The sequence below is a fragment of the Mustela lutreola genome, chromosome 4 (genome assembly GCF_030435805.1).
Source record: "Mustela lutreola isolate mMusLut2 chromosome 4, mMusLut2.pri, whole genome shotgun sequence".
NCBI lineage: Eukaryota > Metazoa > Chordata > Mammalia > Carnivora > Mustelidae > Mustela > Mustela lutreola.
Genome location: NC_081293.1, coordinates 34109973 through 34133981, shown reverse-complemented (window position 1 = coordinate 34133981; position 24009 = coordinate 34109973). Strand labels below are relative to the sequence as shown.

The following is a 24009-nucleotide window of genomic DNA, read 5'->3' as shown; positions in this document are numbered from 1 at the left end:
GAACTACTTTCATAAGAAAGAACTGGGAAAAATACTTCAGTGCTACAACATGTGTTCAGTTTTTTTCCCCTCCTTTCTGGAAAAAAGTGATCTATAATCTGAGAAGCAAATAACTGAGGAAATAGAATTTGAAAGTGAAATTAGAACAATAAGGAGATAGTTGAATCAAATAAATGGCTATGTCCAATCACTAAGTCTGAATAAATGGTTTTCCAGGAAGTCTGTGTTTGCAGCAAATATAATGCGAGGGCAGAGGGGAGAAGGGGGTCACCTGGGGGAGGTTACTGAGAAAATGAAGAGGTTTGAGAATGAAGTGGTAATTTTAGAAGAATATGATGAAAAAACTTGAAGAAATCCAGAAGGGGGAAAAAACTGGAAATAGATAATTAAGTGGAGTGAACTTGAAAAATTTATTGAAATTCTGTGTGGAGCAATCAAGGGTTGAATGAGTGTCTTTTTAGTACTGAATTGAGGAAGGAGAGTGAGGACACTTACATTTATTGGGCTTTAGGAGGGTTATTGAGGGTTTAGTAGGGTTACTGAGGGTGGCTCAGACAGTTAAGCGTCTGACTCTTGATTTCAGCTCAGGCCATGAAAGTTGTGAGAAGGAGCCCTGTGGCAGCGGCTCCCCATTCTCTCTCTCCCACTGCCCCTCCCCATGCGCTTGTGTGGGCTCTTTCTCTCTCTCTCTGAAATAAATACAATTTTGAAAAACAAATAAAGGAATCCTATAGCGGCATTTTAGAGATAAGTGCTTTTGCAGATTTTTAGTTTTGGTGACTACATATCACTGGCTATTCATTTCAAAAGTGACAAGCTTAATATGGAGCACTTTATAGGGGCTTTATGGAGGTTGAAGCAAATGAACAAAACCTTCGTTTTATACCTCTTGCTACACAGTTACTTAACTACAGTTTTCTTACAGCTGTAGTTTGGGGACTGAGGGTATTTCACACCTTTTTCCTTCTCAAGCCTCGCGTTAGCTTTTTGCTCATTGTGGAGTCTGCTTGAGATTCTCCCTCTCCTTCTGCAACCCCACTCCTCGCTCGCTTGCACACATGTGTGTGCTCTCTCTGAAATAAATAAAATTTAAAAAGTACATAAAGGAATCCTATAGTAGCCACTGTCGGGCTCCCCGTTGGTCATGGACCCTGCTTAAGGTTCTCTTTCTCCTTTTTCCTCTGCCCCTACATTCCCCCCTCTCTTTCCCTCTCCAAAAAAAGAAAAAAGAAAAAAGTGTCATTGAATGTGAATGGCTAGGAGAGGTGATCTCCTTAAATAGGTGATCTCTTGTAATCTTCACTATCAACCTACTAGTTGATAGTTGCATGGAGAAACTGCAGCTCGGTAAGAAGTCTTGGGGATATGTACTCAGTGTATGTTTTGAACATAAGCCAGCCAAAATGGATCTTAAGTTGATGAAACACTCATCTTAGATTTTCTTAAAAATTTTCTTAGCTAGAAAAAAAAAATGTTTACCATATAAATTTAGTAGGATTAATCAGGTATTGGCATGTTTAAAATTTTCATCGCCTAGACCAGGCACCATCCAAGAGAAATGTAACATAAGCTACATGATGTGACTTAAATCTCGTAGTAGTCATATTTTATTTTATTTCATTTTTTAAAAGATTTTATTTATTTATTTGACAGAGAGAGGAGGGTGGGGAACACAAGCAGGGAAAGCAGCAGGCTGAGGGAGAAGCAGATTCCCCCCTGGACAAGGAGCCCGATATGGGATTCAATCCCAGGACCTGGCGATCATGACCTGAGCCGAATGCAGATGATTAACCGATTGAGCCACCCAGGCATCCCTGTAATAGTCACATTTTAAAAAGTAAAAGAAATGAATAAAATTAATTTAAATACATATACATATATTTTTTAAGATTTTATTTATTTGGCAGATAGAGACACAGAGAGAGAGGGAACACAAATAGGGGGAGTGGGAGAGAGAGAGAGAAGCAGGCTTCCTGCTGAACAGGGAGGCCGATGCAGGGCTTGATCTCAGGACCTTGGGATCTTGACCCAAGCCAAAGGCAGATGCCTAACCACTGAACCACCCAGGTGCCCCCAAATAATATATTTTATCTAATATATAATTTCAACATGTAATCAGTATACACAATTGTTAATGAGGTGTTTTACTTTTTTTTTTTTTAAAAACGGAGTCTTTGAATTCTAGAGTGTATTTTTAGACTTACAACCTATTTCAGTTTGGAGTAACCTCATTTCAAATGCTCATTAGCCATGTGTTGCAACTGTACTGGACAACAGAAACATGGACTGTGCTCTTTCTAGCCGTTGGAGAGAATGACTCAGTAGGTCAAGGGTATGAGAGGCCCACTAGGATATGAATGAGTGGTTGCTGAATATCTTCCCTTTTATTTTTCTAGAGGAAAAGCTGTAATTTAAAAAAATTTTTTTTTCTTTTGTCTCCAGCACTGAGACAGATAAAGCAAAAGTTACCTTTTTTCCCCTAAGATTTCTTTACTTACTTGAGAGAGAGAGTGAGCACATGCACTCAAGCGGGGGGAGGGGCAGAGGAAGATGGGGAGAGAGAATCTCAAGCAGATTCCCGGCTGTACTTAGAGCCCGATATGGGGCTCGATCCCACAACCCTGAGATCATGACCTGAGCCAAAGTCCAGTTGGACGCTTAACCAACTGAGCCACTCAGGTGCCCCGTAAGTTACCTTTGATCCATTTTCCTTTGATTATCCTAATCCCCTCTCCAAGAGCAGTGTGTTAGCAGTGGGGTACTTTTCAGAAGATCTATTTGTATTACTTTACATATATGCATACATCCAGAAATATATTGTTGAGATGTGTGTTTTTTGAAAGGCGGTGAGATAACATATTTCCCAATTTGCTTTTCTCATTTAAGAATGTGACTTTGAGGGTGGGAGGTCGGGGTACCAGGTGGTGGGTATCATAGAGGGAACGGATTGCATGGAGCACTGGGTGTGGTGCAAAAATAATGAATACTGTTATGCTGAAAGTAAAAAATAAATTAAAAAAAAAAGTTAGTTTGCAATACTTTTTAACAGGGCAATATTTTTCTCATTATTATATAAGGTAATTGATGATGAGATGTCAAAAGTAGTCATCATTCTATGTCCCAAAAATAAACAAAACATTATTAAAAAAAAAAAAAAAAGAATGTGACTTTGAGAATTCTTCATGTTGGTAGATTCATCAACTTCATACTTTTCTCCTGTTGCGTAGTGGTCTGTAATTATTTCCCCATCAATGGACAGACTCTTTCTAATTTACTCTTGTTATTACTAGAACAACCGTAATTGCAATGGCCTCTTTTTGATGGTGAAAATAACATCATTTTCAGAGAAGAGGATGGCAAGTCTGTCAGAAACTGGAAAATTAGATAAATTGTTCAAAACTGAGAGCCACTGCTGATGCCTCTCTGACTTGCCCAAGCCCTCTCTTAGAGCTACCCCATTTCCCGCTGAGATGCTCAAAATAAGTAATTGCAAGTGTTTTTTTTTGCTAGCGGGTAACTTGGCTTCCCAGGGGCTTGAGACTGGAATAGAGGAGGAATAGAAAGAAAATAATTTTCTTAAAGTCCAAGAGAGATAATAATGTTCAACCAGAACAATGAGGTGGTCCCAGTTTGGAAGATTCACCGGGATTCTTCACACCCTCACACCCACCCTCCAGGTGTTCAAAGACCTCCTGTTGTCTTGGCTGCTCACCAGTGTCCTGAACCAGGCCTGCCTTCTTTCTCCTCTCTTCTCCGCTAGTGTCTCATATTCCAAAATTCGTCACTTTAATTTCTCCCAAGGAATGAAATTAATCCATTCCATACACACTCATGACAATAAGCAAAAGAACTCTAACCTTCATAAGGAGAGCTGTATTTTAAAAGATGTGTTAAGGGGCACCTGGGTGGCTCAGTGGGTTAAAGCCTCTGCCTTTGGCTCAGGTCATGATCCCAGGGTCCCGGGATCAAGCCCCACATCCGGCTCTCTGCTCAGCAGGGAGCCTGCTTCCTCCTCTCTCTCTGCCTGCCTCTCTGCCTACTTATGATCTCTATCTGTCAAATAAATAAATAAAAATCTTTGAAAAATAAAAAATAAAAGATGTGTTAAATTGATAGTTCTCTATTCTCTCCATCTATCCATCCATTCATTCAGCAAACCTTTCACTAGTGTCTATTAAGTGCCAGGCACTAGATTGGGTCCCGGAGATGCAAAGATATAATAAGGACTTTCAGGTACCATGTAGGGGGTGGGCAGTAATCTTTGGGGTGGTATGGGAGGAGTGTGTTGTAAACACACTCATTTTAGGGTTCTATCTAACACAAGATTTAAGAATGGTGCAGTTGATTAGGCGTCCAACTTTTGGTTTCAGCTCAGGTCTTGATCTCAGGGTTGTGAGATCGAGCCCCATGTTGGGCTCTGTGCTCAGTGTGGAGTCCGCTTGAGATTCTCCCTCCTCCTCTCCCTCTGCGCTGTCTGCTCATGCTTGCTTGCTCTTTCTGTAAAAGAAATAAATAAATCTTCAAAGGTGTGCTGGAAATGGCTTATACAGCTCTCAAAAGGCAATGTTAAATGAAAATAATAATAATAATAAAATAAATAAAGATAGCCCTGAGTAAAAACTTAGTAGAAAGGTAGAGGTCCATTTAAAGGACAATACATACAGCATGATTCTGGCTAGTAAGAAAACAAACCCAGGAAAAAGAAAACAAGACAAAATCAGAGAGGGAGACAAACCATAAGAGTTTCTTAAGCATAGGAAACAAACTGAGGGTAGCTGGGTGATGGGCATTAAGGAGGGCATGTGATGTAATGAACATTGGGTGTTGTATGCAACTAATGAATCCCTCTACCTCTGAAACTAATAGTACACTGTATGTTAACTAATTGAATTTAAATAAAAATAGGAACCCCCCCCACTCCCCAAAATTAAGATGCTCTGAAAAGGAACACATACTCTTCCACTCCATACCCTTTCCCTGGGCCTTTTTACCTGTGTCCTCTTTGCCTCTTTGTTGTCTGGCTGAACAATGTTCTTTGCCTCTTCTCTTTCCATAGCACAACTGCCTATTATTTCAGACAAGGAACGAGTCTGGCACCTCAGATGTAGACCAGTCCAGAGCCTGTGATGTAGAGCATCATGTGATGAAATAGTAAATCTCATTTGTGAGGTAGATTTCTGTGCAAAGCAGAAACTGTTTAAGGATGTGATTAGCAGCTTTTCCCCCACAGAAGCATGTAATGAAACCATTTACATAATATGTTCAGTTAGAAATTATGCATTGTAGAATGATGCTAACCTAAAGTAGTTTTAAAACCGATTCCTTCTCTCCCCCATGTTGACCAGATAAGCCTGGCTTCTACCCAAAAAGGATTTTAAATTAGTGAGTCATTAGGCTGCGTAAAAAGAACTTGCCTTGTGTAAAGGTACCCTCTTCCACAAAACAAAAGGGCCTCGATGACCACAACTCAGTTAAAGTGAAGATTAAACATTTTAACCAGAACAGTGCCCTAATTCAGCAAATTTTATTTATGTCCAAATGCAGTGCTATTGGCAATGAAGAGCAATTCGAGAAGTCATAACCCAAGACAATTATTGTGAGGGCCTTTAGAGTTTCCTATAAATGTACCTAGTGACCTCAGAGCCAGTGCTGGACCACGTCGTCAAATATTTGTATTAGGTGTTCCTGTGTTTAACACACTAATTAAAAAGATGGAATTCTTTGATTCTATCTCAAATCATTTTACTTGTGCTCTCTTTCTGGAAGAGCCTGCTGGATAAATGGAGCTAAGAGTATGCTTTCTAAAAAGAGGCTTTACCGTGTTGCAATAAATCTGGAGACCGAAGACATTAATGTACCTGAAGTGGTCTTAATGAGCCTGTGGTCGAGATCATCCTTCCAGTCCTGTTTCAGGGACCTTTACCTTGAAGGTTATAAATCCTTTGAGAAATGACTATAATGGGGGAAAGCTTTACCAAAGGAAACATTCAGTTCAAACATAGCTAAATGCACCCTGGCCAGATGGGCGGGTTTAAGGACAGGTGAGGAAGCCATGACACTTGGAAGCGTTAACCCTGTGAGGGGAGGTCACATGACTGGCCCCGAAATCTACTCAGAGGAAACAAAAGTACCATTTGGAAATCTCTCCATGGCCTTCCAAGTAATTTCTCTACTTGACTTTCCTATTTATAGTCAAGGGCAGGAGGGGGTACAGAGAGCCCCCATCCAAAACGTTATCTGAACGCCACCTGCATCAGAAACCCTGGGGGAATTATCGAGAATGGACATTCTTAGCCCCAAACTCATTGCTGCTGAACCAGAAACCTGCATGGTGTTGGTGTGGGGGGAGGTTGGAAGGCTTGAATTCTGAATTTTTTAAAATTTAAATATTTATTTATTAATCTATTTTAAAATAACAGTAAAGCCATTACATTAACATATATCCCATGAATAATAATTATATTTTCCAAAATGAATACTTTAGTAAGAAGTGTGGTATAATTTTATATTCCTGCCATTCTTCTTAATATCTAGCTTTAATTAAGGACAGATGGATTGTCTTTTCTGCTTCTGCATTGATTGACTCTGTTGTGATATGTTGTTTTGGTTGAAGTCTGGTAGGTCTCATATAGGTATGAAGTTAGAAAAAAGTAGGGTGTTTTAATAGCTTTCTCAGATAATTGTGCTTTTTAAATAAATTTCACCAAAGTTGGACAAGTAAGAGTTTCTTTCCTTTTTAAAAATATTTTGTTCATTTTTTTGAGGGAGAGAGAGAAAGAGAGAGAGCGCACATATTGCAGGAAGCAGAAGGAGTGGGAGAAGCAGACTCCCCACTCAGCAGGGAGTCTGACTTAAGGGTTCCATTCCAGGATCCCGGAATCAGGACCTGAGCCGAAGGCAGGTGCTTGACTGACTGAGCCACTCAGGCACCCCACATAACAGTTTCTTGAGGGGCAATTGCAGTGTGGAATCTGAAATCATATCACCAAATTTTCATACTGTTATATTAAAATTTACTCATCTATCTGAAATCTGGCTTTTTCTAACCAGCTACATAGTGTATGCTTATACAGACCATAGTTTTAGAACCCCCTGGTCTAGTTCAATCCCTTTATTATGCAGAAGTAAACTGAGGCCCTATATAAATGCATCTTCTTGTCATGGGACCCAAAGGGTTTTCCTTTTGTGATACTCCTTGGTCACTAATATAGTGCTGGAAACATAATGGGAGACTTGTACATTCTTCTACATTCCTCTGTTTCGTTGTTCCAACAGGCAGTAGCCCAAAGGGGAAAATGCAGGTGGGTAACTTATTCAGGGCAGGATATTCAGGGAAGTAAATAGGAGGCAGAAACCAAACCAGAAATCTAACTACTTCCTTTGTATCAAGAGGCAACCTTGGGTCTTTACAACTGGATATTAACTTTCGTTTTCAGATTCCTCGTGGCTCAGAGCAGAGTAAGGCATTGGTGTCTTGTGATCACATCATGACCCTTCCTACAGTGTGTGGAAACATTCATATTGATGCCAGTGTTTTTTCATGTAGTTTTAGGAGTCTTCATTCCTCTAGCATGATGTGGGTTATCAAAGATGTTTAAAATTGGTTCTCATCTGAACTAAATGCACATTCTTCAAGAGAGGAAGGGAGAAAGGTTCTGATGTTGCCCTGGACCAGGACAGGGAGCTTTAATTAACCCTCAGTATCTATTCTCACTTTTTATCAAAACAAAAGTTTTGCAGCTGCGCACATGCCCCCCAAATTAAAACTATATCTTCCAGCATCCCTTGTTGCTAATTGTTACTTAGTTTTTGCCAGTGAGGTATGAGTAGAAGTGCTGTGGGGTAGTTCTGGAAACCTTTCTTTTTTTTTTTTTCTTTTTAAAGAGGCAGGCAGAGAGAGAGAGAGAGGGGGAAGCAGGCTCCCTGCTGAGCAGAGAGCCCAATGCGGGGCTCGATCCCAGGACCCGGGATCACGACCTGAGCTGAAGGCAAAGGCTTAACCCACTGAGCCACCCAGGTGCCCCACTGGAAACCTTTCTTAAGAGCTAACTGGCATATGCCCTTTGCTGTTTCTTTCTTTTAAAATTTATTTTATTTATTTATTTATTTAATTTATTTATATTACATTATATTTTATTTTTTATTTATTTGACAGAGATCACAGGTAGGCAGAGAGACAGGCAGAGAGAGGAGGGGGAAAGCAGGCTCCCCAACGAGCAGAGAGCCCGATGCGGGGCTTGATCCCAGGACCCTGAGATCAGGACTCGAGCCGAAGGCAGAGGTTTTAACCCACTGAGCCACTCAGGTACCCTCCCCAACCCTGCCCTTGGTGTTTCTTATTTCCTTCCTCCTGGAGAGAGAGACTAGAACTCCATTATGGGTCATGAGAACAAGGCCTAAGTATAGGGTCGTAGGCATGGTGGGCAGAAAACTGGAAGGAGCGCAAGACCTCGAGGACTTCATGGAGCAGAATTATCATCTCTGCCTGCACGTACCTCTGGGTGGTTACACCAGAAAGAAATGCAATTCCAGGTTATTCAGCCCTCTTTTACTCTGGATCCCTATTACTTGCAGCTACCCCTAACCTAACCGATGCCTCCTATGATATGTGAGAGAGGGAGACCCTGCTAATTCCCTGTGAGCCCTTCACTCTGCTGCTGGTTGTCCTATGACATTACCACTTTCAAGAACTTTTACAGGGTGGGGCAGAATCCTGGGGGACCTGGACTCTCTTAGCTGCCCTGGCACCCTGGGCATGGTACTGTGTCCTCATCAAGATGGAGGAGAGAAAGTCTACTTGGCTGTTACTCCCTTGACTTTGCCCATACCCTCTGTCAGGAACGTGGGTGGGTGTAGCTTCATTCAGACGAGAGGATCATGTTAGGAACAGACACTACTTGACAATTTTTCTCTGTAGATGTATGTTTAATTCTTACCAGAGATTTATTTTTAACACCTTAACTTTAAAAATACTCACATATTTTCTTAATGTGTTTTTTAAATTCTGATTTCTTTTCTCTTGATTTTCACTAATTTCATGCATTTTAGTATTTGATATAATTTTATTCTTTTACATGAGTTTTTAGGTTTTAATCTGCTTTCTTCTTTGGTATTTTAATTTGTTTACCCTTCTATTTCCTATTTTTATTCTCTTACCTTATCATTTTGATATTTTGATTAGACTTTTAAAAATCTACTCCTATCATCTTTCTTTTTATCTTAATGTTACCAACATTTTCATATTATCCAGTTTTAAAAGTTTATTGTTAGTTTAGCTTGTCAATATTTAGGGTTTGTTTTTTTTTTTATGTTGTGGTTTTTCTTTATTCCATTTTTTCAAGTTTAAGTTCTTCCTGACATTTTTAATTTAACATTTTCAATTTATTTTACCCTTTAGTATTAAAAGTGTCACAAGGTTTTGCTTTTGATTTTTAGCTTCTGGTTTTATTTCTTGATTTTAGTGTTTCCATATCTATTATGCCTGTTCTTTGTTTCCCATCCATAACTTCTGATCGATTTTTAGTCCTTGTTGTTTTTCTATTTCTCTTATTGATAAATATGGGGTATACCACAGAAATGATGCCATGGTATTCTGGCCTCCATTCCCTAACTTGGTCCTCTGCTGTGGGGTACCTTGACTAGAGGTAGGGGAATGGGGGAAGAGGAGGAGTCTGTGGTTTCTGTAGTGGGTCAAAAGTTGGGGGAATTTGGGTGGCTTAGTTGGTTAAGCATCTGTCTTCAGCTCAGGTCATGATCCCAGGGTCCTTGGGAGGGAGCCCTGATCGGGCTTCCTGCTCAGCCGAGAGTCTGCTTCTCCCTCTCCTTCAGCCCCTCCCCCTGCTCATACTCTCTCTTTCACTCTCTCTCCCAAATAAAGAAATAAAACCTTAAAAAACAAACAAACGAACTTGTCGCTTTGTACTGAAGGATAAGCACAGTGCACTGTTTGCAAGGATCCATTTTACTTAAATTTTGGGAGAAAAAAATCCTGTATCCTTCAAGATTCTTGGCAAGAAATGATCATTACATGCATTTAAAATGCAGTGTCAACTTTAAAAAGTTCACCCCAAGTTCCCAAAATTGGTAGATTCAAGTAGCAGTATCCCAATTGTAAGCCAAAGAGAGAAGTCTCCGGATACCATTTGTATCAAATACGTGGACCCAAATGCTTCAGTATTCTCTTTTCTCTCTTCTTTAATCCCCCTATTAAAATTAAACTAAGAGGCCCTTCTTCATTCAGCCTGCCTTTGACATGCCCTTCAGTTTCCTCCTGGTTTGTTAAATCTCTATCCTTCTATCACAATTGTCCCATGAAGGTAGTTTCACCTGCTGGACCCAACTCATGCACAAAAGTGGTCTCAGAACATTGAACTTTCTTTCCATTTTATGTCATGCTTAAAGCAGCAAGGGATTGTGTTTTCTCCATGTGTTTCTTGGAGGGATAGTCCAGTGCCTGGTGCACTCTAGGTGTTCAGTGAATGCTGAATGAGCAAGGAATGAATGGAGGGATGGGTGGATAAAGGCTTAGCATTTAAGTCGTGTTGACTTCTGACTACAAAATGCAATTGGCTTACTGTCAGTTCTCATTGTTGCAAACATTTTTACAACATAACCTCAACTTTCTCCCCTATCTCTTATCCCTTTCTTGAATATATTTTCTCATTTGGCTTTCAGAATTAAATGCAATTCTGGTCTAACTACATACCTCCAAATTCTGTAACCCTTACTGTTTGCTAGTCTTTCTCCTGGCCTTCATTGTAGACATCCCAAGGCTCAGGCATTGGACTCATTTCTTTATTTTCTGCCTGGTTCAACCCAGATAGTTGTCACAGCTTCAACCCTCAGCGCCATGCTGATAACCCCAAGTCTGTATCTCTAGCCCTGACCTCTCACCTGAGCTCCTGCCTCTTATCTCTGTCTGCCAACCACTGGAGACTTCTCCCTGGATCTCTTACTCCTGCATATCCCAAACCAACCTCCTCAGATTCCCCTCCATGAGGGAAGTGTCTGTGTGTATTTTATTTGCTTGGTACCACTGCAAGCAAAGGATAATAAGAATAGTGACCATATTTTGGTTACATATTATATATTGGGTACTTTACATTTAGGAGCTCATTTAATCCTGCCAGGTAGGAATTATCTGCATTTTTATAGGTGAATAAATGGAGGGTCAGAGAAGTGAAACAATCTGCCTCAAATCATGAAGCTTGTATGTGGGATTCGAATTCAAGATTGTCTAGCTCCAAAGCTCATTTTTTTCTTCTATGTCACACAACTCTCACATTCTAAAATTGATAGCTCAGTTCCTTGAGAGATGGGGAATGTCACTGATCTCTGTGAGGGCTTAGGATTCAGCATGATCTCCATCCCCCCATTGACAGTGTTTCCTCAGTAACAGGTGGTGATTAAACATAGAGGTTCAGCACTCAGGCAGACCTGGTTCAATCTCAGGGCCATTATTTTCATGAAGGGGTGGGGTAGTTAACCTTTCTGAGGCTCAGTTTACTCATCTGTGAAAAGAAGATGTTAATACCTACCTCCCAGAAGTACTGGGGAGAGAAAAATGAAAGAATGTACATCAAGAATCCACTGATGGGACGCCTGGGTGGCTCAGTTGGTTGGACGACTGCCTTCGGCTCAGGTCATGATCCTGGAGTCCCGGGATCGAGTCCCGCATCGGGCTCCCAGCTCCGTGGGGAGTCTGCTTCTCTCTCTGACCTTCTCCTCGTTCATGCTCTCTCTCACTGTCTCTCTCTCAAGTAAATAAATAAAATCTTTAAAAGAATCCACTGAAATGTCCATCAACTGATGAATGGATAAATTAAATGTCCTATATCCACACAGTGGAATACTGTTTGGCAATAAGAAGCAATAGAGTTCCGATACTCTCTACAACACAGATGAACCTTAAAATCTATGCTAAGTGAAAGAAGTCATTTGTAAAATACCACATGTTGTATGATTCCTTATATGTGAAATGTCTAGAATAGGCAAATCTATAGAAAGAGAAAGCAGAGTAGAGGTTGCCTAGAGCTGGAGGTGAGGGTGGGAGGGTGATGCTCTGCGGGAAATGGGGAGTGACTGCTAGTGGGTACAGCATTTCTTTTAGGGGGTGATGAGAGTGTTCTAAAATTGTGCTTTTGGTTACACAACTCTCTGAATACACCAAAAACTACTGAATTGCCCTGAATTTGGCTAAATAGCTGAATTGTAGGGTATCTGAATTCTATCTCAATCAAGATGTTTTGAAAAAAAGAATGTATGTCAGATGCCTAGCACATAATTAGTGCTCACTTTTCTGGCTTTCCCTTCTTTGGCTGGTTTGTCTTCAGCAACTGATTATGGACGTTGGCTCCTACCTGCAACACTCTGGTTTGCCATAAGCAAAGTGCAGCTGTCCCCAACCCTTGCTAAACACTTGGTGAACTTACTTTGTCTCCCTTTGAAGTGCTTGAAGATTTGGGGGAAGTCTGCTTGCTGCTCCTCATTGCTTGACGTCTGTCTGGGCCTGAGCTGTCCCGAATGTGCCCTCTTTCACTAAGTCTCTCAAAATCACCTTCCTGGTTACCTTCCAGACCTTACCCTTCTCCTCCTTAGTCAACCAACACTTGGTAGGTAATGACCCAAAGCTGAGCACTGCTAGGCCTTGTGGGTGACAGGAGGAGGTTAGACTCCGCCCCCACCACAAAGAGCCCTTTGATTGTGGTTGGGGAAATAACACGTAGATATAAAAGCACAGCTAAGGTGAGGACACAAGTCTGTTAAGTGTCAATTGTGTAATTCTCACTTAGGTGCTACAGGAGTTTAAAGAGGTGGGAGATCATTGGTTGGGGAAGTCTTCAAAATGCAGTTGGTTTTTAATTGATGGGTAAGCTTCACAGTGGAGGGAAGGGGCAGGCGAGTGAGCAAAGGCTTGCGTATGTGTCTTCTTTCTTCTTGCCCTGTACATTTATTGAGCACATAATATATGCTTGTCCCTAGGGTTATAAAAAGAGATGTCCTGGCCTGGAGGAGCTTACAGATGTGGGGAACAAGAGGACAAGCAGCCTGTGCATACAGGGGAGCAAGTGAGGTACTTGTCTGAGGGAGTGTGTGGAGGCATCACAGAAGAGCTGACATTCGGATGTGAGAGTGAAGAGGCGAGGAAGCAGCTGACATTTCAAGTCAGGTGGTGAGGAAGCAGGGTACCACCCAAACAGAGGTCCAAGGCCCGAAAGCTGGGAGCTGATGAGGCTGGGAAGGTGTGTGGGGACTTAATTGTGAAGACACTGTGTTTTACATGAAGTAATTTATGGTTGATTCCAAGGCAATCGAAGGTGGCGGGGGTGTCACCGTTTCCACTTCTCTCAGGCCAAATTGTCTGATTCCAGGTCTGTCTCTCAGTGTCTGTGGCACGTCAGATCCCGCTGGGGGCTTCCTGCAGCAAGGCTCCTCCTTGCTCTCGTGAAACTGAATGCTGTCCAAGTTCTCTTTTCTTGAGGCCTTGCCATATGGGTCCCCAGGGAAGGCACACTTCTCCATCCACCTTTCGTATCTTTCACAAACCTTACTGGAGCCGGAGAGGGAAGTTTGCATGGCAGCTCCCCGGCAGAGATCAACGCATTCAGAGTCAAAATAACATTGATCCTGCGGATTTTTACCTGTGGTCAAATGCGACACGTCTGTGCATGCCTTTCTAAATTTTATTTTGATTAAAACATTTTTAAACGCAGGCCCAAATCACTCAACATACAAGTCCTTATAATATTCTCGAAGTAAATCATACTTTCCATAGAATTTTCTATGTACTGAAAAATTTAAAACATCTTTCTCTAAGAACATGAAACTCTTTGCAGATAGTTGAAGGATTCGTGGAAACACATATAACACATCCAAATGTACTTAAGAAGTGTTTTTATTTTTTATTATTTCTTTTTTTAAAGAAGTGTTTTTAAACAGAGCACTGTACTGTACGGATAATTATTTCTACCATCTACCAGCAAAATGAGATTGTAGTTTCCAAACAAAAGGGCAAGTTTGTTGACTGAATACATACTCATTTATCATGCTTTCCTGTACCGTATTAATATTTTTAACTGGCTAGTCAATCATAAAAAAATTAAAGCCTCCCGGTAAATCTTATCAGTACCCGCAAAATAATGGGATTTCTGTTTACAAGGTGTCGATTGTGTTCAGTCTTTGATAATGACGGCAGACAGTCAATAAACACTGGGACATTTACATGGTCAGTAGGAGCCTAACTAAACTATCTAATCTTTCACAAGACAGTCAACACAATGAACTCTAAACCTAATCCCCTCAAATACTGGAGAGACAGTTTAGTGCTTTAAATACTGCTCAACCCCAAACCCTACACTAAAAAGAACCATTAAGGCTTTTTCTTAAACTCACAGAGGCGGGACATTCTGATTTCAGTTCCATTCTCTGATGGCAAATCTTTGCCTTATAATCGAAGTTCAACCTTTTACAGGATCTAGGATCTGTGAAGGGTGACAAGTATTGTAAGTATGGTAGAACTTGACTAAAAACTGAAAGAGCAGTGTTTGATGCCTTTAAAAAATTTTTTTGATGCTTATTTTACAATTTTAAATGACTTTTTTTTTTTAAATTTCAAGAAAGCAAAACACATTGGTTGCTTGTTTTGCTTGTTATAATCAAGTAAATTCACATTTACTCAGAATTCCTGTACAGTTGGTGCTATGTTTATTGCTGGGAGGTCTTTTTCTTTTTTTTTTTAAGCTGAAAGGGGGAAAAAAAAACAGCTATTAATTGACCATTTCCTCTTTTTCAGGCCTGTGTTATTCAATGAAGATAAAGTTTTAAAATCCTAAAATCCTGACAAGAGACTTGTATAAAGGAAGTTGAAAATGGCTGACTATGGAGTCACGAATTTAGACCCTAAAAGAAATTTTGGGTGTTCAGTGGCAGAGAGAGAAAGAGATAAGAATTTCAGCATGACTTGTGTCAATGTCCTTTTGACTTCTGTGGTATTTTGTGGTGTTAGTGAATAATAGGAAGATGCTTGGGAGAGCATTGGTTTGATCCTGGCTGGGAAAAGTGGGCTGATACTCCACTCTGAAAGCATGGTTTTCCTGAGATGTTTGCTTTGGGGCTCTTTTTCTCTTCTTGCCCAACCAAGGTGTTAGTTTCTTCATTGTTCCTGTCTAAAGAGCTTGGCCAGAGAGGTTCTGGGTTTTTGCTCCATTCCACACCCGAGGCAAGAGTGGAGCTCAAAAAAGTGCAAGCTTGCTCCTGTGGAACAGCTTAAAACAGATGTGACCTTGCTTTGAAATCCGATGAACACAATAGACCTCCTGAGATCAGATGTTCAGTTCTCTTCAGGCTGCAGAAACGAGAGATTCTTTGGCTGACCTGGCATTCTGCCATGTTTGAGAGCCCGCTGGAATCTCTGCTTTGCCATTTGCAGGAAATGGCAGGAAGTGTGTGAAAATCTGGAATCCACCAACAGGATTTAATCATGCCACATTATGAGGTCACTCTCTCTTGTCAGTGATTGAGAAGGAAGAAGACTGATTTATTTTATTTTTTAAAAATTTAATTAAGTTTTTACATTGTAATTCCAGTATAGTTGGCACACAGTGTTATATTGGTTTCAGGTGTAAATGTAGTGGTTCAGTACTTCCATACATTACTCAGGGCTCATCATGATAAGTGTCCTCCTTAATCCCCATCACCTGCTTCACCCATCCTCCCACCTACCCCCTCTCTGGTAATCCTCAGTTTGTTCTCGATAGTTAAGAGTCTGTTTCTTGGTTTCTCTTGCTCTTCTTTTTCCTTTGTTCCTTTGTTTTGTTTTGTTTTCTAATTCCACACATGAGTGAAATCCTAGAGTATTTATCTTTCTCTGACTGACTTATTTCACTTAAGGAAGGCCGATTTATTCATTTTGGAATGACTTTATGTGGGCGCTCACACTGGCAAGGGCTTAACTTCTAGCATCTTTGGGCATCATTAAGGCTTAGATTTCTTTGTGGGTTCTCACCCTGTGAATTCCAACAATCCTTCAACTCTGTCAGAACCTAAAATCCATTGATCCAACTGTATTTTCACTGGCCCTCACTCTTTCCATGTCTTCACTTTCCTCCTCATTCAGCTTAAATCTGTGGTCCAATTTTTCATCACTTCCTTGAACATACTCTTGATTCCCTTGTCCCTCTGTTACTTGGTTAAACTTAGCTAAACCAAATTCAAATTTTCCCTACTCCATTCCATACAGTTGAGTGAAGCTGGAGAAAAACACATCATCAAGTTGACTGGTCTCATTTTACATTACTGATCACACCTCTCTAGTGAACTCTTAGAGCTGCCCAGCAATCATACTCGATTTCCCGGGGCCTTGCATTTGTTTGCTGTACTGGATCATAGACTAACGACTGCGTGTATACACTAGACTCCACTCCTTGGCTGCTCAGTTCAGGATACTGCTACAGGTGCTTCTCTCCTCTGTCCTGCATTAATTTTCCCCTCTCTTTCCCAGTACTGCATAAGTATTGTCTCATCATAAAAATGAACTCTCTCAATCCTCCTTCCCCTTCCAGTTTATCACTCCCCATTCCTCTCTATAACAAATGTTTTCAAAAAAGTTGTATCTACTTGCTCTCTCCAATTCTTCTTCTCCCATCTCTTCCCCTTTCAGCCCCACCACCCACTGAAACCTTAGAAGGCAAGTGCAGCAAATGCAGTGGTTGATTTTTCAGTCTTCATTGTAGTTGACCTATCAGCAGCATCTGAAATAGTCATTCCCTTTTCATGTTGATACCTCCCTCACATGGTTTCCACCACGTTCCCTATTCTCCACCCCCCATTGCTTCTCATTCTTCTTGTCTAGTTCTTCAGTTCCCGTGATCTCTATGTTGGAGTGCCCAGGTCTCAGTCTAAGATCTCTTCTGTTTTCCATCTGTTCTACTACCTTGATGATCTCATCCAATTGCAGGGCTTTAAAGATTTTTTTTTTTTTAATTTGACAACCAGAGATCACAAGTAGGCAAGGAGGCAGGCAGAGATTGAGAGGAAGAAGCAGGCTCCCCGCTGAGCAGAGAGCCCGATGTGGGGCTCGATCCCAGAACCCTGGGATCATGACTGAGCTAGAGGCAGAGGCTTTAACGCACTGAGCCACCCAGGCACCCCAGTTGCAGGGCTTTGAATATTGTCTCCCTCTATATATTAATTACTTTTAAACTTAGACCTCCAGTCTGTATCACTTCCCTGTGCTCCATACCATATGTCCAGCTTCCAACTTAACATCTCCACTTGGGCATCTAATCAATATCCGAGCATCCGATCTCCTTCCACCAGCATCCAGAGCCTGCTTCTCCTATGGTGTTTCCCTTCTCAGTGATTGGCAACTCCAATCTTCCAGCTGCTTAAACAAAAAAAATCTTGGCATCACCCTTGACTTTTCTTGCTTCGATACTTTGCATTCTAATCCATTAATAATACTGTTAACTCTACCTTCAAAATATATTCAGAATTTGACCACACCTCACTGTCTCCATTACTACCACCCTGGTTCAAACCACCTTCAATCTGGTTTTGCTGCTTCTGCTCCATCTGGTAAGTAGTAGAACTGAGATTCAAACTCAGTTTTTCTTCCATTTTGAAGACTTTGATCTTTTGTCTGCACTCTGCTAACAGTCTCTCTGCCTTTTTACCTTTGGTGGCTGTGACTGTAAGTACCTCCTTTATATTCATTTCCCTATTCTTTCCACTTTCCCTTAGTAATAGAATCCTCACTACATTCGAAATGGCACTGTGACCAAATATCTTTTGATCTGTCTTTCCCAGCCTCATGCGTGGATAGATGTGCATATGTGACTAACTCCTGATCAATGAGATAAAAGCAGGAGTTGTTGGGTGGGATTTCCAGGAAAACTCCTAAGTAAGGGGGACACACAGCTGGTTCCCTCCTTTTTGACCTCACCCCGCCCTCCTTCCTGTTGCCCGCATTAAGGGCTTGGTGGCTGGAGCTTCAGCAGTGTTTTGCATTCTGAGATGACCTTCAGTGTGGAAGCCACATGCTAAAGACAGACAGCAGATGCAGAAGCAGTCTGAATGTCTGCTGACGTGGACCATCCCTCATCCTAGACCATCCTAGTCCATATTTGGACTCTTTAACATGAGAGAACAGAGGTCATTCTGGTATTCATGACTAGAAGCTTAACATAATTTCTACCAATTACTTTGTCACGTATTCCCTCTAATCTTTTACAGAACCTGGCTTGGTGCTAAGCACAAAATTGGTCTTCAATAAATGACAGTGATTGGTTGCTTATGATAAAGCAAATCTCAAAGTTTTGTTTGGCACATTCATTTCTATCACTGTCAGTAATGATGTGGCCAAAGTTTGGCAATTGAGTTTATATACCTGGGATTTCTAAAGGAACTTTTTTGTGTTGAACTATGTGTAATTGGTCAAAATAAATGGGTAACATGACAAATTTATGCCAAACAGTATAGGACTTAAGTTAATAATACAATTTATATAAAAAGTAAGGTATATCTTATAAAGTAATGAGACTGAGTCCATAGGTTTTCCCTAAAATAAACTCCATTACTTTAATACTCTCAGTAAAAATGAAGATACTGTTACCACTCTTGTTAATTTTCACTGAAACATCATTACAAAACAAATTTCTGTATAAACACAAACTTTGGACCTTTATGAAAATTTTAACATTACAATATCTATATGAAAAAGAATAATAAGATTGTCCATTGTGGACAATGGACAATGGCTGGCTCAGTCAGGAGAGCATGAAACTTGATTGTGCAGTCATAAGTTCAAATCCCAGGTAGGGTGTAGTTTCCTTAAAAAAAAAAAAAAGAGAGAGAGAGAGAGAGAGAGAGAGAGAAAGAGAAAGAAAGATTGTCTGTTGTGTCAGTTTTACTGATGTGATGTTGATGATTTACATATGCCTAGTTAAGCAAGGTAGGATACAGTTGAATCTTTTTTTTTTTTTAAGATTTTATTTATTTATTTGACAGACAGAGATCACAAGTAGGCAGAGAGGCAGGCTGAGAGAGGAGGAAGCAGGCTCCCTGCTGAGCAGAGAGCCTGATGTGGGGCTCGATCCTAGGACCCTGAGACCATAACCTGAGCTGAAGGCAGAGGCTTAACCCACTGAGCCACCCAGGTGCCGCAGATACAGTTGAATCTTACTTACAAGTGTGGAAAGCCTATTGGGAGGTGGTTTGTTCTACCTGGGTCCCTCTGGGCATCATTCATCCCCAAGATGAATTCTTATGGGTGTGAAGAGCATGTTCCTTCAAGTGCTTCAAGTTCCTTCAAGTGGACAAGTCATTTAACCTCTGAATCTAAGTTTTTTTAATCTGTAGAATGGAAATAATACCAAAAATAGCTATTCCATAGGACTGTTGAGATGATAAAATGAGGGAATATATGTGAAAAGGCCTCGTTCATAGTAGTCACTGCATAAGTATTTGTTCATTCATCTTGATAACATTTTATAAATGTTTAAGAATTTTTGAAATGCTCTCATATACTGTACAAGTGATTGTCAAAATACCAAGCACCGATTAACACTTCCTCTAAGAACTTTTGGATGGTTGTATTTTAATTATTTTAGGATGTGACCAACTTTTGTGGAGTTGAGTTAGTCGGCTTCATTATTCCCCTGCAACATTTCCTTTGCACTCATTGATTTCCATGGCTACATGATGATTACTTCCTGAGAAACAAAGGAACACATGTGTTTAGAAGTAAAAAGGAAGCATACAGATCACCTATTGAACCATAACCCTGTAAAAGCTGGTATAAATGGAAACTTTTCTTTTTTATCATACGGCGTTTGAAGTGAAGGAATTCATATTAGTCATTAGGCCAGGTTTTACTCTACAATAGGTGTCCCTGTGAGGAGCCAGACTGTGTCAGACCTTATAAGCCAAATATACTCGAAAACATTCTGTGAGGCAGACTATTTTCAACATCAAAATTTCTGAGTGGTGACCAATCCAGAAAAGTGATGGTAGGTAATGGGAAATTTGAAGATAAAGGATGGGTGGAAGAAGAAATAATTTACCACTCTAAAACACACGGATTCCTTTTTATTATGTTAACTAGTTGATCATTCTAGCAAACATATATTGATGACTTCTTCATATGAGGTCCTGTGGTAAGTGCTCTGAGAACTACAAATGTGAATTAAGGCCTAGAGATGGTCTTCAAAGAACTCATAGCTTAGTATTGGAAATAAAATATATACACCCTCTGTCCAAACTACATCCTGTGTGAAATATGACCCACACAGAGTGGCTTTGAAGACAGGGCTGTTTTGAGTCTTGGAGAATACATAGACATTTGTACACAAAACAGGCAGATGGAAAGGCATTCCAAATAAAAGGAACAGTAGCTACAAATGCCCAGAAGTGACCAGACTCAGACTTAATGGATCAGAGATAAGCAGAGATTGATTTGGGACTATCTGCTTTGGGGATAACATCATTATTAATAAATAGTTATTTGGTGTATGGAGACTGGTTAAAGTGAGAGGAGAGTGCTATAGACTATGTCCCCCTCAAATTCATATGTTGAAACCTAATCCCCAATGTGATAGTATTTGGAGGTAAGGCCTTTGGGAGGTGATGAAGTGATGAGGGTAGAACCCCCATGAATAGGATTAGTGCCCTTATAAAAGAGACTCCAGAGAGCTTCTTTGCCCCTTCTGCCATGTGAGGACACCGTGAGAAGATGGCCATAATGGACTAGGAAGCAGGCTTTCACCAGTCACTGAATTTGGTGGCTCCTTCATCTTGGACTTTCAGCTTTCCAGGACTGTGAGAAATAAATGTTTGTTGTTTAAGTCACCCCATCTATGGTTTTCTGCTAGAACAGCCCAAATGGACTAAGAGAGAAAAGTTACTGAATTCAGTTTGGGACATGTAGAATGTCAAGTGCAAGGTGACAGGCTATTCTGGTAGAGATGTTATGTAGGTGGTTAGAAATGAAGTCTGGAGCTTAGGAGAAAAGTGCAGTAGTTGGTCTATCTACATTTGGGACTCATCAACACCCAACTGGAAAATGAACTTGTGGGAGTCTAGAGTAAGAAGAAAAGACAGTTGGGGACAGATTCCGGGAAACAACTAGATTTAAGGGATAGACTGACAAGAATAAACTTGGGAAGGAGGCTGAGGAGAAGCCAGAGAGATATGAAGGAAAACCATAAGAAAATGGCAGTGTTCTATCATATTCTTTTTTTTCTTTTTTTAAGTTTTTTCCCCAAGATTTGGGGATGTTTTTCTAATGTTGATTCTTCTCTTCACTCCCAAAAATAAACTCTAGGAGCCTGGAATAGATGGTTATTCCTGGGGCTACACACAGAAGGGAAGGTTCAAGGATTCAGGTAAAAAGCATGGTTCTGGGTTCTGAAGCTCCAGTGAACCAGGGAGGTGTTATCATATGGTGTTATGAGCTCTACAGTTAGATCTATGTTCAGGTGTCATCCTGAGGCCCACAGGTGGATTCTCCCAGCAGTGTGTGTGTGTGTGTGTGTGTGTGCGCATGTGCGCGCGCTAACCTGGGTGTGGACACCATGTGTCTCACTCCCAGATTCCTCCGTCCACCGCCCCCCCTCAAATCCAGTTGGAATAAAGGAGAAATTTTTCCACTGACCTGTGAGTTTCTCAAGGGTTTGGTGCATACTAGGTTCTTAAATATATAGTTTTCTTTAAAAAGCTAAATAATAAATTAACAAAGCATAAAGAAATATCTCCTACTACACAGGAGATAACTTTATAATAAATATATGAGCATTGTAGTCTCCTAACAATTTTAATGGGTCACTGACACTTTCAAAACTCTATCGTTGAGCATCAGAGAAACATCTATGTGTGTCCACTGGAAAAGAAATAGAAGAACAGCTCTACTTGCCATAACAAAGTTATACAGCAGTTGATTAAAAAAAAAAAAAAAAAAAAAACCAGAAAATCGTCCTCAGTGGTTCATAACATCATTCCTGATTAAACAATGGCATAGCACTAATTCTTCTAAAGTGCTTTTTACTTTCCTGGCATTGTTCTGAATACCCTATTTGCATTAATTAATTTAATCTCCCCAACAAATCTATGAGATAGGAGTTTGTCTATTGTGTAGATAAGGAAACTCCAGGTACAGAAAAGAGCCAAGGTCACATAGCTAGTAAGTAGCAGAGGTAAGATTTGAACCCAGGCAGTCCAAATCCAGTCTTTGCGTGTAGCTGCTACATTATACAGAAGCCTACTTTGATTCTCTCACTTGCCTGCATAGCCAGACCCACCACGTTTCTCCCCTAGCACAAAAGGAAATCTACATTGTGCATGTGGAGTGAAGCTTTCTCACCAGGGCTTGGGTGGTGGTGGCAGGTGGGGGCAGGGGCCTATTGTGGGCAATGTATTTGTGTTAAATCAGGACCAGAAGCATGATAATTGTTTGTCCTAACAGAAATCATAATCACACAATGATCTTATTTCACAATTTACTTCCCCTAATCCCATGGGCAGGTGATTTAAGCTCCTTGTCACAAACCCTCATTCATAAGCTAAGAGTGAAAGAGAGGCTCAGTGCTTGTATGGGCCAAAAAGCGTGTGTACTTAACACACTGACCCAGTCTGTTCTCTATGGTCCTGCTGGGGACCTTGTTTTCTGAGGGACCTTGGGTGAATGGCCTCATCTTTTGATTAGTGTCCAGGAGCCCACACTGTTTGTCCCTTAACTGAGGGGTAACTGAGAGAAATCTCAAGAGTCGGGCAGTCCACAGAGGCCTTACCAAACCAAGTGGAAACACTGCTGCTGCTTGAAGGGAATTGGAGTCCGAAATGATAGTTTGGAATCGCTCTGAGGAATGTAGTCTATATAAGCACATGTGTTTACAAAAAAAGATTCAAACAAAATATTTCCTGATATTATGCTCAGTGAATGAGGCTGTTTTACAACTCTTACTTAAATATATTTAATATCGCAGAAGAAAAGAACCCAAAACATGTAAAAATAAATCAGATTAGCCTTTGTCTTTTGATTAATGTTTTTTTCTTCACTGAACAGGAAAATACTCATTAACAAAAGTTTTGAGAACAATAAAGTAACTGGAGGTTATTAATATGAAAATATTGTCGATTGTTCCTCCCGTAAAAATCTCCCTGGACAGCCCACTTCCTGAAAAATGACTCAGCAAAAGCTCCCAACCAGGGTTATTCGTGTTTAATACAATTGTTCAGGCCGGCACTTATTTCTTATCTATAAAGTTCCCTTGTGATTGATGATTCATGTTTCTTTTCAATTATGGGCTTTGAATGCAAACTATTTCTTAATGTAAACAAATGGCTTCAGTATTTAAAGCAAAACATTTCCGTTTGTTTAGTACTATTTCCTATTTTATGCCTGAAACCATATTTTTGAGGGAATTGTTTGGTCCATTCTCTACTTTCTTGGAGCTCCTAGTCGAGTATGGTAGATAAATACATAACAAAAGCATCAGGGATCAGAACTTTGATAAAGAGGGAAAAGAGAATGATTGTTTAGAAGAATGTGTGCAAAGGAGGGGTACATTTGCCATGGGCCTCTGGCCAGAGGTGCAGGCGTGGGCTCAGAGGGGGCACGCGGTAGCCTTCCGTCTCCTAGCACGGCCCAAAGAAGTTAGTGTCCCGAATTCTCACTTTAAAGATCCTGGTTTTCCTGTGGGAGAAAAGTGTATCTTTGGCAGCTTGATGGTAAGTAAGCCTTGTAGCCGATCTTCAAATTCTCAGTTCTGTTGAAGAGCTCTGAAGTAGAAGGATATAGGTCACATGGAATGGTTGCGAGAAATGCCAGAAAAAAGAGAGCAAGATATTCCGTGATTTTTAATGATGTTTTACAATTACCAATAGAAAAAATAAAATTAAAGCCTAAAAGAGCAAGAGCCAGTTTCAACAGACTATGTGCCGAACATTGACCACTAGGCGGCGCTGTAATCTTGCTCTGGGGGCGCTAGGGCTGAGACTAGAGCCTTTGTTGATTGA

The 24009-nt window shown here is 40.6% G+C and overlaps 1 protein-coding gene across 5 annotated transcripts in view; it reads left to right on the top strand.

Moving 5' to 3' along the window:
* EXOC6 (exocyst complex component 6) overlaps window positions 1-24009 on the top strand; it is a 364257-nt gene that overhangs the window by 88651 nt on the left and 251597 nt on the right. For 3 of the 5 annotated variants that reach the window (XM_059169437.1, XM_059169436.1, XM_059169438.1), the window contains one exon: window positions 12982-13241. The gene's annotated coding sequence lies outside the window, so the exon portion shown is untranslated. The remainder of the gene's footprint in view (window positions 1-12981; window positions 13242-24009) is intronic. The other 2 variants (XM_059169440.1, XM_059169439.1) reach the window with 2 other exon arrangements.